The following is an 18,175-nucleotide window of genomic DNA, read 5'->3' on the forward strand; positions in this document are numbered from 1 at the left end:
GGAGCTGACCTCTGTGGTCACTCCTCTTCTTTATACAGCCTTCGGTTTTACCTGTGATGTTCTCCTGGACTTGGGCCCTGGTCTTATTGATTCTCAGGTCCAGGTCTGAGGTCTCTCGGAACAGATCCTGGACTAGACCCAGTCCTTGGACCAGTCTTTGGTCCAGACCTGAACACCAGAGATCAGGGTCAAACACGGCCAACAGAAATACATTAGTTTAATTTAAATTAAAGGCAGTGATAAAGGCCCTCAGCACCCCTTGCTACCTAGGGGGTGCTGTAGAGTAGTTTTATATCATCAAAGCTATAAATGTTGTACATTGTTGCTTTCAGGTCGTCAATGCGCACAAATGTTTCATTGGGTCTGACTCATTTCGACGTCACCTGTGAGAAATACCCACGTTTTTATGCTTTTCAAAATTCCCACTGATTTGCAGATTAGCCACACCCACATTTTAAAATTGATCAAAAATCTAAAAAATATTTAATTGCACATGGGTCTTGGTAGTTTTACCAATTTTCAAGCCTTTTGAAAGAAATTCCAACAGGGAGATATAAAAACTAAAAAGTAAAATTTTGCAAAAATGGGGTTCTGTCCAACTTCCTGTTGGGTTTAGGATGGGGTCACAAAGAGTCTTTGTCATGACATGGGATATTTTCATGCTAAGTTTCATCTTTCTATATTTAAAAAGGTTTGGACTCTGCTTCTATTGGTGTAATGTATTTTCACTTTTTAAGGGAAATTGGGAATTTTACGACATAGTTGGATTATGTTACCATGGTAACAGGGTTGCAGATAGAGGTATGACTTCATTGGCTTTTTCGATAAGTATGGCAAGACGGATGTGTATGCCATATTTCAAACGTCTATGACAGGAGTGTCCAAACTATGGCCCAGGGGCCAAATACGGCCCTCAGAGCAGTTTTTATTGCCCCTCAGGCGTCCTGCTGAACTGGCCCAATTGATCATAAGCAGTACTTTTTAAAGCAAATTAAAATTTAATTTTTAGCACTGTGGCCCTCCGCTTAAAATATGTTTTGAGATGTGGCCGTCGATGAAAAAAGCTTGGGTACCTCTGATATTTTTTATGCAAGTTTCTAATTTTTACGTTACTTTTTTCCATGTGAGGCTTTTTCCTGATAAAATAAAGGTGAAATATGTCAAAATATCAGATCAGGTGTTTATATAAAACATTTGACAGAATTAGGGAGGAATTAGTGATACTGCAGCTCATGTCATAAACACCATGTGGTAGTAGTAACAGCAGCAGTAGTAGTAGTAGTAGTAAGCAGCAGCAGTTTTTTCATTAACTAAATGAACAGAATTGGATGTGATTGTTGGTGTCTTCTTCAGACCTTGTGCCTGTTCCTGGAGCCGCTGCAGCGCCCCCTCTGTTGAGTTTAGCCTCTCGCTCACCTCTGAACAGACACACATTTATTTTAAAAACTCTTTGGAGATGTGAAGGTCTAAAGTGTGGGAGGAGAGACCTGAGGAGAGCAGGTGGAGCTGCCGCAGGCCCAGTGCGACTCCGCCCTCCAGATCTGAAGCACAAACACACGTCACTATCCGCATGTCAGCATGATGCACGTGATGATGTCATGAAGTGCACCGTCTGATTTGTGCTTGAGTTTAGACAGAGCGTCCTCAGTGTCCTCCAGCTTCAGACTCAATGCTGAAACACAAACAAACAGTGTTGTTGGTGGGACGGGCCGATGAAGCAGATTGGCAGTCTCATTTCTGTCAGTCTGTCCCAGAGCAGCTATGGCCACAGGAGGATCTCATCACCTCTGAGTAGGGAGAGAATGTGAAACGACCAGCAAAATGTCACTTTAAAGAGGAGGGATTCTGCAAACTCTCTTTTTTTTTTTGTATCTTTCTCCCGTGTTTTAACTCTGTTCTATCATCAAAAACATGAAGACAGTTTAGGTTTTTAGAAGTCTTACCACATAGAAGTGAAATACCCCCTCTTTAATACCCCATAGAACTGAAATACCCTTTTTTAATACCCCATAGAAGTGAAATACCCTTTTTTAATACCCCATAGAAGTGAAATACCCCCTCTTTAATACCCCATAGAAGTGAAATACCCCCTCTTTAATACCCCATAGAAGTGAAATACCCCCTCTTTAATACCCCATAGAACTGAAATACTCCCTATTTAATACCACATAAATAAAAAATACTCCGTCTTTAAAGTAAAGTGTTCAGATAAAGACTTTACCAGAGACGAGCTGCTCAGAGGAATCCAGTCGGGAGAGAACTTCCCAGAGCTGAGCTGAAGGAGAGAGAGAAGAAGAGACAAAGAGGGAAGAGAGAAGAGGGGAGAGAGACAGAAGACAAAGAAAAGGAGAGAGAGAGAAAAGAGGAGAGAGAAGAGAAGAGCAGAGAGGGGAGAGAAAAGAGAGAGAAGAGGAGAGAGACGAGGAGAGGGGAGATAGAAGAGGAGAGAGAAGAGGAGAGGGAGGAGAGGGGGAGAGAGAGACAAGGTGAGGGAGAGAGAAAAAAATGGATGGAGAAGAGGAGAGGGGGAGGGGAGAGAGAGAGGAGGGGAGAGAAAAGAGGAGAGAGAAGCGCGGTGCGGGAGAGAAGAGGAGGGGGAAAAAAGGAGAGAGAAGAGCAGAGAGAGGAGAGGAGGGAGAGAAAAGGAAAGAGGGGAGAGAAAGAAGAAGAGAGGGAAGAGGAGAGAGAGGAGGGAGAGAAAAGGAAAGAGAGGGGAGAAAGAGAAGAGGAGAGACAGAAACAAAGATGAAAAAGGGGAGAGGGAGAGAGAGGAGAGAGAACCGAAGAGGGGAGAGAGAAGAGGAGAGAGAGAAAAGGAGACGGGGAGAAAGTAGGGGAGAGAGAAGAAGGGAGAGAGGAGAGAAGAGGAAAGAAGGAAGAGAAAGAAGAGGAGAGAAAGAAAAGAAGAGGAGAGAGAGGGAGTGATATGAGACGATAACTTTATGATGAACAGAATAATTCAACATAGAAAAGAAAATATGTTTAAAAACCTTCAGTTTTTCTGCGCAGCTCCTCATCCCCCAAACGGAGAGAACTCTGCAGCTCTGGAGAGAGAGAAGAGGGTGGGGCAGGGGGCAGATGGAGAGATGTGAGTAGGGAGGGGAGAGAGAGAGAAAGAGAGAGTGAGATGGGAGGTAGAGGGAGGGCAGGGAGAGAAAGTAAGAGAAACAAATGGAGGGCAGAGAGAGAAAGGGAGAAGAGAAGGAGAGGGGAGGAAAGAGAGAAGGAGGGATAGAGAAATATACAAATACATTAAAACATGTGTATACATGTGTATATATACTGCCTGGCCAAAAAAGTCAGGTCAGCTGATCTCATTCTTTGAGCACAGACTGTTGCTGAACCTGCAGTAATTATCCAATAGGAGTCTCGTGTATAGGTGTGTATGTGTATATGTGTGTATGTGTGTACCTGTGTATGCATATACGTGTGTGTGTGTAGGCATGTAGGGGTGTATGTGTATACGTGTTTATGTGTATACATGTGTATGTGTATACGTGTTTATGTGTATACATGTGTATGTGTATACGTCTGTATGTGTATATGTGTGTGTGTGTATACGTGTGTATGTGTATACGTGTGTGTGTATGTGTATATGTCTGTATGTGTATACGTGTGTGTTTATGTGTAGGGGTGTGTGTGTATGTGTATACATCTGTATGTGTATACGTGTGTGTTTGTGTATACGTGTGTGCGTATGTGTATACGTGTGTATGTGTATATGTGTGTATGTGTATACGTGTGTGTTTATGTGTATACGAGTGTGTGTATGTGTATACGTGTGTATGTGTATACGTGTGTGTTTGTGTATACGTGTGTGTGTGTGTGTATGTGTATACGTGTGTGTATGTGTATACGTGTGTATGTGTATACGTGTGTGTGTGTGTGTGTGTATGTGTATACGTGTGTGTATGTGTATACGTGTGTATGTGTATATGTGTGTGTTTGTGTATACGTGTGTATGTGTATACGTGTGTATGTGTATACGTGTGTGTGTATGTGTATACGTCTGTATGTGTATGCGTGTGTGTGTATACGTGTGTGTGTGTATATGTGTGTGTGTATGTGTATACGTGTGTGTGTATGTGTATACGTGTGTGTGTATGTGTATACGTGTGTGTGTATGTGTATACGTGTGTGTATATGTGTATATCTGAGACCTTGGGTTTGAGAGTTGAGGAGGAGGATCTGTTTAGACACAGACTGGAGCTCTTCTGCAGAGGCTGGGCAGAAACACAGTTTAAATATAAAAGTACAGATTGTATAATCAGTCATAATGAAAGTGCCCTGGTGATGTTGGTGCAGGCCTCACATGTTTAAACAACGTTCTGAGTCAGGTCTTTGGTTTGGTCCAGAGATTGTATATATTCTATTGTGCACTCTATGGTGTGGTCTTTGGTTCAGTTTGGGGTTAGGGTTAGAGCTATTGTTCACATGTTTGTGGGTTAGGGTTAGGTCTGTAGGTGGGTCTTTAGGTCAGATCTCAGATGTGTGGGTCAATGGTTAGATTCCATGGTTAGACCACATAATAGAAAGTTATGGTGTAGTCTTTGTTCTCCGAGTCAGTTTAGGGTCTGGCTCTGGTCATTGGTTGAGATCTCAGATGTTTCACTATCTCCAGTTCAGGGTTAAACAGGTCAGATGGTTCGGATGTGTCTTCAAGCTCAGACCTTTGTTCTCTTTCTGCAGCTGCTCCAGATGTTTCTCCACAGACTCAGCCTGGTCAGATTGAGCTGAAGAACACAGGGACAGGTTGAAGGTCAGATACACACTTATCTACCCCTACTTTCACCCTCATCCTAACCCCTAACCCTAACACACAGGAACCAGATTGATCTGAAGAAGACAGGGACAGGTCAGAGGTCAGATATGCACCACGCTTCTCCTAACCCTAGTGCACAGGGCCAGAGGTCAGACACACACTCACCCTAACCCCTAACTCCAACTCACAGGGATCAGACTGAGCTGAAAAACATAGGAACAGGTCAGATACACACTATCCCATGGTGGCTGTGTGGAGAAGCTCACCTTTGTTCTGTGTGTGCAGCTGTCCCAGATGTGACTCCAGAGAGTCCAGACGCACAGAGAGGACTGAGGGACACAGGTCAGATAAAACAACATAAAATATAATTATTACAATACAGGGAAAGAACCAGGACAAACGGAGCCTAAATCAGACCAAATACATGAGGAGGTTCTGGTGAGTTCTGGACTGATCCAGTGTCACTCACAGTGAGATTATTTAAATCAGTCCTGTTGTGTTTGTGTCTCGCGTTATAATCACTGACACTTGTGGATCATTATGTTATAATTTACACATTTTAAATTACAATATTCATCTCAAACGACTTAATAAAAGCAACAAGTCTGCTGACTTCTGTGTTACAAAACTGCTGTGCCCAATGGGCGCTGACGTTGCTGTAAACATCATCACAACAGAGCGCCGCATGTTCTTGGCGCCCCCTACGGACAGCTGCACATCACACTAGTGAGCAGCCCTTTTTTTTTTCATTTGTACCAAAATGACTTTGTGATGCTGCAGAATTCTATAACTGTCACTGATTAAGAAAATAAAACTGGAGAAGGAAGTGTGTACGTCACAGTGGGCGTGTATTGGTGAAGGTGAAAAGAGGGTTAGATCTGCAAAATAGTGCCTTGAAAATAAGAGTTTAAAGATTACTCAAACATGAATCACTCCAAATAAAACTTCAGACGCTCAATGAGAAACAACTAGAACAGGGTTAAAGATCTGAACAGAACTGGTTTGATTTAAAGCTGCACTGATGCATAAATATGATAAATATGAGGTTCTAGGTGTGTTCTATGTGAGGTTTTAGGTATGTTCTCACCCTTAGAGTCGTTCTGCAGATGTTCCAGATATTTGCATAGAATAATAACAGTTCAATGCGAGGTTCAAGGTATGATCTATGTGAGGTTTTAGGTATGTTCTATGCAAGACTCTAGATATGCGCCATGCAAGGTTCTAGGTATATCTGGTATGATGTTCTATGGACATTCTATACTATGTTCTAGGTATACCCTAGGCAAGGTTCTGGACACATTCCACGTGAGTTCTAGGCATGTTCCATGTGAGTTCTAAGTATGGTCCATTTGAGGTTCTAGATATGTTCTATGCTAGGTTCTATGTTTTGTTTTAAGCACATTCTATGCAAGTTCTTTGTATGTTCTATGCAATGCTCTAGACATTTTTTATGCAAGGTTCTAGGCACGATCTATTTAACCAAGGTATATTTTATGCAACGTTGTATGCTAGGTTCTAGGCATACCCAACATGATTTTGTAGACACATTCTATGCTAAGTTCCAGGTACGGTCTACGAGGTTCTATGCATGACCTAATTGGTGTTCTAGGTATGTTCTATGCTATGTTTTAGGTACATTCTATACAAGGTTACGGGTATGTTCTCACCCTTAGAGTCGCTCTGCAGATGTTCCAGATATTTCTGAGTTTGAGCAGAGGAACCAGACACTCTGCTGTGCACCGCACTCAGCTCAGACTTCAGAGCAGACACATCGCCTGAACAAAAGGAAACACATGAGTTTATTTCACTGTGACTCAAACGGGCCTCGAAATCAAATCAAGAGAAGTCAGAAATTAAATCAGCTCCACAACATGTGCTCAGAGGAGTATGAGTAGGAATCAAGTAGCAGTAGTGGTAGCAGTAGCAGTTGTAGTAATAGTAGTAGCTGTAGTAGCAGCAGCAGCAATTGTTGTAGTAGCAGTAGTAGCACTAGCAGTAGTAGAGATGGTTGCAGTATTAGCAGCAGTAGAAGCAGCAATAGTAGTCGCAGCAGTACTAGTAGTAGCAGTAGTAGCACTAGCACTAGCGGTAAGAGTTGCAGCTGCAGCAGTAGAAGTAGAAGTAGAAGTAGCAGTGGTAGCAGTAGCATGAGTATCAGTACCTTCACTGTGAGCTTGCACCTCTGTGATCTTCTCAGACACAGAGTGAAGTTCTTCTGCTGCAGCTGAAGAACAGATCAGAACATCAGGACCTCAGATTATCAACAACTCTGTCATTTCTGTCAGAATATATATTGTATTTTTGTAAGATATTTGTGACAGATGTAGTAGCAGCAGTAGAAGTAGCAGTAGTGACCATAGACTCTAGGTATTTGACACATGGGTTTCACGCTATGATAACCTTCCTCCGTGGTCGTATCACTTCAAATCCAGAGCAGATGCTGTGAGTTCACACTGTACACACAGTGATCTCAAGCTGTGTGTACATTTGTGTAATAATGAGTACATGTATGTAATAGGGTGTACATGTGTGGAATAGTGATTACATGTGTGGGTACATCTGTGTAATTGTGTGTGTGAGTACATGTGTGGAACAGTGAGGACATGTGTGTAATAGTGAGTACATGTGTGTAATAGTGTCAGATGAGGCACACAGTTCTATAGATTACATTTGTACTTTACCATAACAATGACAACAACAATGACAACAACAACAAAAACACAACCACAACAATAACACCGATCTGTGTTTCTCTAATAGAAATGATCAGATTCAACATTTGTGACTTGACCTTTTGGATGTTTCATGGTAAAGTACAGTGTAATCTATAGGGCTGTGTGTGACCCCTGACCCCATCTGGAGTATGACATAATCATGTTCTAGGGTCTGAAAACACAAACAGGACCTTTAAATATGATTATCTAATAGAATGTTGTGATATCATCTGAAACCCAGTAATAACTGTTTATTTGTGTTACGACCTTGGCTCCGCCCCTCGAGTGCCTCCAGGAGCGACTGCACGCGCTGAGACTCAGCTGAAACAGGAAATGATCATATATTATTTATAATTTTGTTTTGTAATAAGTCATGAAAAATACTATCACTGTTTATTGTCTTTGACCGCAATTAATGATAGCGCTCTAAAAAACATCCCCTCTTTAATACCCCGTAGAAGCAAAACACCCCCTCTTTAAGCGTCATTGTTTATTTAAATGTCACAGACCTGAGAGGCTGAGATGGAGCTCCCTCAGATCCTCTTTCACCTCAGAGACTTCAGCTGAAACATATATGAAGTTTAAAGACTGGTCCAGACCAGGTTTAGTCCTGGTTCAGACCAATGTCCTGACACAGTCTGGTTCTGGTCTAATCCTGGTTTAGACACGGTTCTTGGACTCACCTGTGCTCTCCGTGTTCAAGTGGTTCAGATACTGTTTTAGTCCTGGTTTAGTCCTGGTTTAGTCCTGGTTTAGTCCTGGTTTAGTCCTGGTTCTAGTCCTGGTTCTAGTCCTGGTTCTAGTCCTGGTTCTAGTCCTGGTCTTGTCCTGGTTCAGACCTGGTCCAGACCCGGCTCAGACTCGATTCCTGGACTCACCGGTGCTCTCTTGGTGCAGTTGTTCCAGATGTTCTGCTAATGTTTTGGTCCAGTTAAAGTTGGACTTGAGTTTGTTCTCCAGCTCCAGAACCTGAGCTGCAGATGGTTTCACCAGAGAACATTATTACATCAATATTCACATGCATTACTCTAGTTATGAAATACAGATAAAAGACACAAATTAGGTAATTAAACTGTTCCTCTCACCTGAGCTGTTCCTCTGCAGGAGTTCCACATGTTCCAGACGTTCCTTCAGTTCCTGATTCAGACCTGAACCTTGGTTCTTCAGGTCAGTCACTTCAGACCTCAGCTCCTCCACAGCGGCTGAAACATCACACCATCTGTTTAGCACAACCTCAGGACAAACTTAAGATTCAGTACCATAGACTTTATAGAGAAGAGGACTGAGTGAGTGTGACGTCATCCACAGCGTTCACCTCCAAATGAAACTCATCGAGGCTAGCAGTTATAGCGTCTAATCAGGAGCCCGGTTCCATAGTTGGAAATCTGACCGTCAGTATCATTGAAACCGAAGAGCCAATCAGGAGTGAGGGTGGTTTAGCTTTTTTAGCAGAGAGTGGGTGCTTAGCAACACTGTCAATCAAACCTGTTGCTAACGCTAGTGGTGACATCGAGGAAAGAAGGCATCTGATTTGTCTGTTATATCATAATTATCTGTTCATGTCTTCATTTAGGGACAAAATAGTGAAATAAAAACCCCAGGATCATGTAGAGTGTGTTAATACGAACATTTTAAGGTCAGAATGATGAGTCTGACAGCAGCAGTTACAGAGAGAGAAACCGCAGTTTTTTATAGAGAAAGTGAATTGGAGCCTGAGTCGATGGAGCCAAAGCGTGGCCAGTCTCACTTCCTGTTTGGAATGCAGCAGCAGGTTAGGTATGTCCATTTATATATACCGTCTATGGTCTCGTCATAAAATACAGAAAAAAGGCACAAATGATGTAATTAAACTGTTCCTCTCACCTGAGCTGTTCCTCTTCAGGAGTTCCACAAGTGCCAGATGTTCCTTTAGTCTCTGGTTCAGACTTGAACTTCTGTTCTTCAGGTCAGATACTTCAGACCTCAACTCCTCTAAAGTGGCTGAAATCATCAAAACCATTGATTAGGAAACAGAACATGAGACCATCTGGAGTAAGGGTTAACCACTCTGCTACCTCTGTGTTTTTGGTGCATATTCTGAGATGTTCTAAGATGTTTTGAGACATTCTAAAGGGTTGTATGAGTCTCACCTGTGCCTGTGTCCTCCAGCTGCTCCAGATGTTTCTCCACCTTCTGCACACGCTCAGATTGAACTGAAACAGAACCACACTCCACACTCAGGGCTCCTCGGCTCCCTTATCAACAAGGACTAAGTCACTTCTAAATCGGGACTAAGTCAGGACTGAACCAGGAGTAAACCAGGTCTAAACCAGAACCGAACCAGGACTGAACCAGGTCTAAACCAGGTCCAAACCAGGTCTAAACCAGGTCTAAACCAGGACCGAACCAGGTTTAAACCAGGACTAAACTAGGACTGAACCAGGAATGAACCAGGACTAAAGGATTGTGCACAGACCTGTTGCAGAGGTCTTCAAGTGAGTGATCTCTGTGCTCAGATCTGAGACAGAAACAGGATTAAATATCATTTTGTAAATACCGTAAATTTCGGACTACAGAGCGCACCTTGATATAAGCCGCACCAGCTAAATTTGAAGAGAAAATCAATTTTGTACATATATAAGCCGCACCTGAATAAAAGCCGCAGGTTTTCATATTGTAACATGAGACATTTACACAGAAAGACGCTGCACCGACACGCTTTTTTTTAAACTGTGCCTGAAAATTGGCACCAACACGACAACAACACGGGATGAACACATCTGCAGGTTTAGAAAATAAAGCTGCACCAACACGGAAAATCTGCTTTTATTTCCTCTGAAAACTTTTGTCGTCTTTTTACATTGACCAAGTTGGATTCATTGATGTCGAGCTTACGTGCAGTGGCTCTATTTCAGGGGTCGGCAACTCGCGGCTCCGGAGCCGTATGCGCCTCTTTCAGCCTTATACTGCGGCTCTGCGTGGCTTGGGAACTGACACATACACAGCTCACAGTCCTGCGTAAAGAGCCCTGATTTTCAGACGTTGTGCGCACAGGGGTCAGGAGCAACTTTGGCCCGTCCCTAATGACACACTAATAAGCTCGTCCGTAGATGTATCATGAAAATCCTGCTGGAAATCGCCACAGAAATCTATTTGATGTAGTAGCAAGTATATTATCTGCTCTTGTCTCCGCGGTGACGTATCACGTATAACACATCAGACACGACGCACAAAAGTAGAGCCACAAGCGAGTGAAAATGAGCCAAAACAAAAGTCTTTGGAGATCTTTTTAACAAAGGGGAAAAGGACAACTGAGGAGCCAGAAGAAGAGACTACGACCTCCAAGAAAAAGAAAGATAAATTTAACAGACAATGCCTACTTAAAATCTGGGTTTGTCGCTACAGGTGACTCTCACGCACAGAGTCCGCTCTGCGTAACATACGGGAAAAGCAAATAAGGCAATGAAACCTTCAAAACTGCTTTGGCACATGGAGAATAAGCACCTGGGATTAAACGATACGCTACGAGTTTTTTTGTTGTTGTTTTTTTAAAGAAACTGCGGAGTAGAGTAGACATAATCACATAATCAGCGCGATGCATGATGCAGCGGTTTGGTGAGTTGTATTTTTTTAATGCACTTAAGTTGTTTTTGCCATATTTATCTGCCACGTGTAGAAGGCTTGTCCGTGAAAGTAAAACCTACATTATTCCGTTACATTATTGTTATTATACAGTGTTATCTTCATTTTAGATGTCAAAAAGTATTTGCGGCTCCCAGTGTTTTATTTTATGTGGAAAGTGGGTCCAAATGGCTCTTTGCGTGTTAAAGGCCGACCCCTGCTCTGTTTCCTTTCTGTTTCTTTATCTTAAAAACTGCATCATATCCATTTCATGATGCGCAAAATGATCGTTCAAAATCAAAACTAGTGAATTCTTCAGAGCAGAATCTTTCCCCACGTCTGTCTCACTTTTACGTTTACAGCTAGAGAGCGCCCCCCAGGGTCCGTTATCCAGTAAAATTCCATATATAAGCCGCACTGCTGTAAAAGCCGCAGGGTTCAAAGCGTGGAAAAAAAGTAGCGGCTTATAATCCGAAATTTACGGTATGATTTATTTGTTTGTTTGAGAGTCTGACCGGTGACTATGGTTCCAAGCTCCTGGACCTGAGTCTGACTGGAGTTCAGTGCCACCTTCAGTTCAGACATGTCCACTGCAGAGAGATACAAGTGATTTTATGAATAAGACAGGTGAGACAAGTGAGACAGGTGAGAGAAGTGAGACAGCTGTGTGTCACTCTTCGCTCTGCTCCAGGACAGAACTCACCTTCTGCTGCAGATCTGAACAGGAAACAAGTTTAAATCACAAGGAACATTTATGACTCATTAATAATATTAAATAAGTAAATCTGCAAAGATGTGTCATCCATGTCCTGAGCCTGGTCCTGGTAAGGAGGACCTCAAAAGGAGGGCCTCAGGAGGAGGAGCTCAAAAGGAGGAGCTCAGGAGGAGGCGCTCAGGAGAACCTCAAAAGGAGAGCCTCAGGAGGAAGAACTCAGGAGGACCTCTCAGGAGAAGGAGTTCAGGAAGAGCTATACTCAGATCTGTTCTCCTTGTGGCACAGACCTTGTGTTTGGAGCGACAGTTGCTGGAGCTTCTCACTAAAGGACTCTGTGTGGGACACGTTGCATTCTGGGAAAGATGTTTGTGAAGATGAAACACTTAATTTTAATGTTTAAGTTAAAAGTGATTAAATCTGAGGCTGACCTGAGGAATGTCTGTGCAGCTGCTGCAGCTGAGACTCGGCCGCACAAAGCTTCGACGCAAAAACTGAAACATTTACACAAAGATTTAAACTAAATTAAAAAGATTTGTCATGAATAATCTCGCGATGAAACATATCTGTGTGAATAATCTGATAATAATAATGCTGTTTCCTCATCACAAACAGACCTAAAACAGTGTTTTGTTTCATTCACATGTTTAACACACAAACCTGCATATTTAGGCCGAGTTCTTCTCTCAAACTGAAAACACTCTGTTCCAGTTTGTGATGTCATCATGTTGTAATACAGGAAGTGCTCCACTGTGTTTTTAAACTCCACACACCTTCACTAGAATCATTTGGATCATTTCAGACCTGGAATTGCCGATGTCTATTGAACTAAAGGTAAAAGGAGCTGTTAACTTGAAAACTACCACTTCATGACATCACAGAGCATTTTGAGCTTTGGAGATGTAGACAGACTAATAATAAAAAAAGTTACTCAAAATGTGAATGAAACAAAACACAACTCCAGGTGTGTTTTTGATGAGCATTAGAACATCGAGCTCACAAGAGTCAATTTGTGTAATATAGGACCTTTAAGATGAAAAATCACGTGATCTCAGACCTGAGCTCTTTCTCTTCAGATCCTCCACAGAGCCCTCTGCTGCCCTCAGCCGGGTCTGCAGGAACAGCATCTCTGACACTAAGCCTGGGGTCAAAGGTTAAAGGTCACATACACATGGATCTAAACTACCCACTTTAAAATTCATCTAAAGCAACTACAATATGAACAGACACAAAACGAATGGACTAAACACCCAGAGAAAAATCCAGTTTAGGACCAGGTCTGGACTAGGACTATAGGTCTGGACCAGGTCTGGACCAGGACTATAGGTCTGGACCAGGACTATAGGCCTGGACCTGGTCTGGACCAGGACTATAGGTCTGGACCAGGTCTGGACCAGGACTATAGGTCTGGACCAGGGCTATAGGTCTGGACCAGGACTATAGGCCTGGACCAGGACTATAGGCCTGGACCTGGTCTGAACCAGGACTAAAGGTCTGGACTCGGTCTGGACCAGGACTAAAGGTCTGGACAAGGTCTGGACCACGACTAGGTCAGGACAGAGACTATGTGACCTGGGCTCTTCTGTGGGTCTTCAGGAGGAGACTGGGTCTGGTTCAGTCTGGACTTCAGTTCCATGAACTCGGATTTCAGACCTGCAAGAAATAATCGGTTACTCCTGGTACAGTCCTAGGCATGGTCTAGCACTGGTCCAGTTCAAGTCCTGATTTAGTCCTAGTCCTAATCTAATCCTGGTTCAGTCCTGGTCTAGTTCTGGTCTAGTAGTGGTATAGTCCTGGTCTAGTCCAGGTCTAGTCCTGGTTCAGATTTAGCTCTGGTTCAGTCCTTCACCTGGTTCAATCCTGCTCTAGTCCTGGTTCAGTCCTAGTCCTGATTCGGTCCTGATTCAGTTCTGGTTCAGTCCTGGTCCAGTCCTGGTCCAGTCCTAGTCCTGGTTCTGACCTGTATTCTCCTGCTGCAGTTCTTGGACCTTCTGCCTGGTTTCCCTGAGGTCCTGGTCCACCTCGTGGGTGAGGTCTCTCAGTTGGGTCTCCAGAGTCCGCATAGTCTGGCGTCGATCTGTGTCTCGGCCTTTCAGAACCAGTACTAACCTCCGCAAACTCCTCAGCTCGTCCCAGAGAGAGACCCAAGAGGGAGGGGCTAGGGAGGGAGGAGCCTGAGAGGGCAGGGCTGAGTGCAGGGTCCACTCAAAGGTCTGGTCTAGAATCGGGTCTGAGGACTGAGGGAATAGGAAAAATAGGAAAATTACATTGAATATATAAAGTGCCTTTAAAGAGGGGGCATTTGACTTCTATGGGGCATTAAAGAGGGGGTATCTTACCTCTATGTGGTATTAACTGTAACACACAACATATTTAGATCACCACGTTTCCCTTTGTTTTGAAACCAACAAAACCCAAAACAACATATTAACATGTTTTAATGTTAAGTCTAAGTCACTCCCCTTCAGAGCACTATCACAAAATAATCAGCGTGCGTCCCACTAATCAAACTACTGCACATCACATCAGGTTCGTCAAGTTTCTGTGTACAGTTTTGTCTCATGTTTTTTATATATTTATGGAGAATTATTGCATGGGAGCATGGGTGGGCGGAGCCTTGTACAGGCTTGTATGGCTAACCGTAAGGAGAGTTTGGTCCTGGTTTAGGTTTAGTCCTGGTTCAGTCCTTGTTCAGTCCAGGTTCTGTCCTGGTTTAGTCCAGGTTCTGTCCTTGCCCAGTTCTGGTTCAGATTAAATTTAATGCTCTTTGGGGCAGCATTGGCTCAGTGGTGTAGTTAAGTGTTGTTGTGTCCTTTGGCAAGACACATCACCTTGTATGTCTGAGTGAGTGATGGGGGTCGAAGCAGCAGGGCATCGGAACCAAACTCGAGACCACCTGATGTGAGGGCTAAGCGCTCTGCCACTGCCACCAACATTCAAACCAATGAGAGGTTGCTTCTGCTCAGACTCACCTCTAGAGCTTGGACTTCTGGGTCTCTGTATGGCACCTCTTTATTCCTGGTCTGGTCTTTGGTCTCCTCCAGATCAAAGTCTAGATCCTCCTCCAGACCAGAGTCCAGACTTGGTCCAGTCCTGGAGTCCAAGTCCTGAATGCTGTGGTCCTCGATGTGAAGTCCTGGCAGGTCCTCGAGCAAGTCCAAATTCTGGGTGTGATCTGGACTGAACCGGTCTCTAACGTCCGGTCCAAGTTCAGACCTGAGATCATCAAGGACCCTGACCCCGCCCCTACAGTCCTCCAGGTCCCGGGTCGATCTCGGTCTCTGGATCCAGTCCTGCTCTTCATGTGGGTCTGGGTGGACATTTGGGGCTTTCCCTGTGAGCTCTGTGGCCCCTGTGAGCTCTGTGACCCTTGTGCCCTCTCTCACCCCTGTGACTCCAGCTGTCCTCAAATCCACAGTGTTTATTTCATTTTTGCCTCTTCCTTTTGTCACATTTTCAGAAACCTTTTGAATTTCCAGCTCGTCGTGGTCTGGAATTTCTTGTGATACTTTCAAATGTAAATCCAGTTTCAGTGTGTTTCTTGGAGCCTCTTTGTCTCTTGGATCCTGTTTTGAATGTTCTTTGTCCTGATCCTTATTTCCTTTTAAAATTCCTCCGTCCTTTTGTCCAGTTCTGCTTTTTGCTTCCATCAGATTTCTGTTCAATTCTGGGACACTGAGCTTTGCATTTTTGGACATTTCTGAAGAATCTTGTTGTGTTTCTGAATGTTCCTCAGCTGTTCTCACTGTGAGCTGTTCATCATTTTTAGATCCAGTTTTTGTTTCAGTTTGTAGATTTTGGATTTCAGCTTGTGGCTTTATCTCATTCTCTTTTGAGTCTTTTAACAAATTATTTTTCTTAAAAGCTTCCTTCTCTGATGTGTTTTGGAGTTTGTCTTTACTCACAGGAGAATCCACTTCTGGAATGTTTTTCCAGTTTTGTGCCTTGTCAGATTTATCAGAATTCCTCAGAACCTCCAAATTCTGAACTCTCTCTGGAACTTTGATTTCCTCAGAATCAAGAAACATTCTTTTTGCGTCTCTTTTGAGTCTCTCCTCGACGTCTTGTGGTTCAGTCTGGTCCTGATCCGTCTGCTCATTTTCTGTGTCTAACTTTTCAAATTCAAATTTCACTCCATCAAGTTTGAATTCCTCATTTAGTGTTTGTACATCTGTGAAATTTCTGATCAGAATTTGCTCATTGCCTCCCTGTTTTTGCTGAGTTTTGCTCTCTTGATCTGCAGAGGTCTTATGAAGTCCTTGTCCATCGTTCTTCAAGAGGTTCTTTTCCAGTTCTGAATAGTGGGCCTGATTTTTGTCACCCAGTTTAGTAGAATTTTGAATCACTGTTTGAAAATCATCTGTAGATTTAGCCACATTTTGTCCTCTAGTTCCATATGCTGTAGTGTTTTTCTCATAAGCAAACTCTTCTCTTTGGCTCATGTTCTCCACGGTTGCATGTTCTCCAATTAAACTCCGGTTCCCAGGTCCAGAGCTGATACTGTAGGACACTCCTCCTCTTTTGTTCTCGTTGTAATTCTTCATGGAGTTTAGTGATTTCTTGTCCTCAGCTTGCAGTTCGGTTTTGGTTTGGTTCTGGTTTTTGGGGCTCATTTCGAGGTCGGTTCCATTGGTTCTGGTTGGTGATAGAACCATGGACAGATACAAAAGGAGCATAGGCACCTTCGCCATCATGGACTTCAGCTCCTGCTCTGGGCCCTTTCCTAATCCAAAGATCTAAAACTCAAACATGCACGACTATTTAATCCGCCGAGAATTTAACCCTCAACTCACCGATACTCTCCAAGGCTTTCAGACCAAGAGCAGGGGTCTGGAGGACTCTGTGGAGACTCACTGTTTTGAAAGAAATCTCCAAACATCTGCTCCACATATGTTGAACCTTCTCATTGTTTGGGATTGGGAATGGTAAAGTGCAAAGTTTGTCAGTTCTATCTCAGCTTTGACAGGACTCTGTCCTTGAGCAAGACACTTCACATTACCGACAGGCAGACCCCGTGTAGCGCCCCCTCGAGGTCTGAAGGAGACAGTGAACATTCTGATAACTCTTTGTAAATGTTTTTTTGTGTGTGTGTGTGATCGGTTTAAACTCGTGCTTCACATTTCACAGCAGATAATCCGCCTCAGGTCAGAGGTCACGTGGACGCTCACATGGACTTTCACGTGCACACCCCAAATAACCTCACAATATTCTTAGGGTAATGAGTATAGTGAGAGGGACTGGAAGAGTGTGGGCAGGTCAGAGCCCGCCAGTGCCACTTTATGAACGAGGAAACAGAAGCTTTTTACACTGAGGCGTTTGTGCAGTATCACTTCTCTTCTAAAAGATCTTTATTATCATTCATTGCATTTGTTTATTAAGACCTGAATTATCATTCACTGCAATGACTGATGAAAAATGCCAAATAAAAACACACATGGGTTAATTGGGTTAGAGTTTAACACTGCGGGGCGAGAAGGGTTTCCAGTGTGCTTAAAATCATTTTCCAGGACTTTTCCAGGACATTTTGAGTTATGTCATCATAGAATCCACAAACAGATCACCCCTTTTATATAGTCCTGGCCCAGTCCTAGCTCAATTTTGGTTCAGTCCTGGCTCAGTCCAGGTTCAGTCCAGTTCTGTTTCAGATTAAATTTAATGCTCTTTGAGGCAGCAGTGGCTCAGTGGTTTAGTCAAGTGTTGTTGTGTCCTTGGGCAAGACACATCACCTTGTACGTCTGAGTGATGGGGGTCGGAGCAGCAGGGCATCTGTCCTGGTCTGGTCTCCTCCAGATCAAAGTCCAGATCCTCCTCCAGACCAGAGTCCAGACCAGAGTCCAATCCTGGAGTCCAGGTTCTGAATGTTGTGGTCCTTGGTGTGAAATCCCGGCAGATCCTCAACCAAGTCTAAATCCTGGTTGTGATTCTGGTTTAACCGGTCTCTGAGGACCAGTCCAACCTTTTCTTATAATAAAGATGTACTCTAAGCCTCGGGCCCAACTCCACAATTACAGTCCCCAACAAAAGTCTTGTCACTTATCCATTTTGTAGAAACAAAAGCTTATAACCTGACTTTAAATTAATCGATTGGTTTTAGAAATGTCTCATATGAAAGCTAAAACCCTCCCAAATTATGCTCAATATACTAAAATAAATTAGCTTCACTGAAGAAAGATTGATCATTTAATGAACACAGAAAGGTCAGATTTTGGCAAGGCAAAAATCTTGTCGCCTTGTCATATGATGCACCCAATCCTAGATTACAGCCTCACCTGTGATCAGTTACTGATCAATCAATTAGTGGGTGTGTATAAAAATAGCCCCAGCACAACAGACCTTCACATCAACTGCAACTTGACCTCTGACAACAGCCTAAGATCCACCCTGAGA

The 18,175-nt window shown here is 43.4% G+C and overlaps 1 long non-coding RNA gene across 1 annotated transcript; it reads right to left on the reverse strand.

Moving 5' to 3' along the window:
* Positions 1-1,358: 1,358 nt before the first annotated feature.
* On the reverse strand, positions 1,359-1,668 carry LOC129457349 (uncharacterized). Its single transcript, XR_008649202.1, has 3 exons — positions 1,610-1,668; positions 1,488-1,541; positions 1,359-1,418 (listed from the first exon to the last, which is right to left on the reverse strand). It is a non-coding gene; the product is annotated as an uncharacterized LOC129457349 (long non-coding RNA).
* Positions 1,669-18,175: the final 16,507 nt, after the last annotated feature.

Source organism: Periophthalmus magnuspinnatus, chromosome 22, assembly GCF_009829125.3.
Source record: "Periophthalmus magnuspinnatus isolate fPerMag1 chromosome 22, fPerMag1.2.pri, whole genome shotgun sequence".
Taxonomy (NCBI): domain Eukaryota; kingdom Metazoa; phylum Chordata; class Actinopteri; order Gobiiformes; family Gobiidae; genus Periophthalmus; species Periophthalmus magnuspinnatus.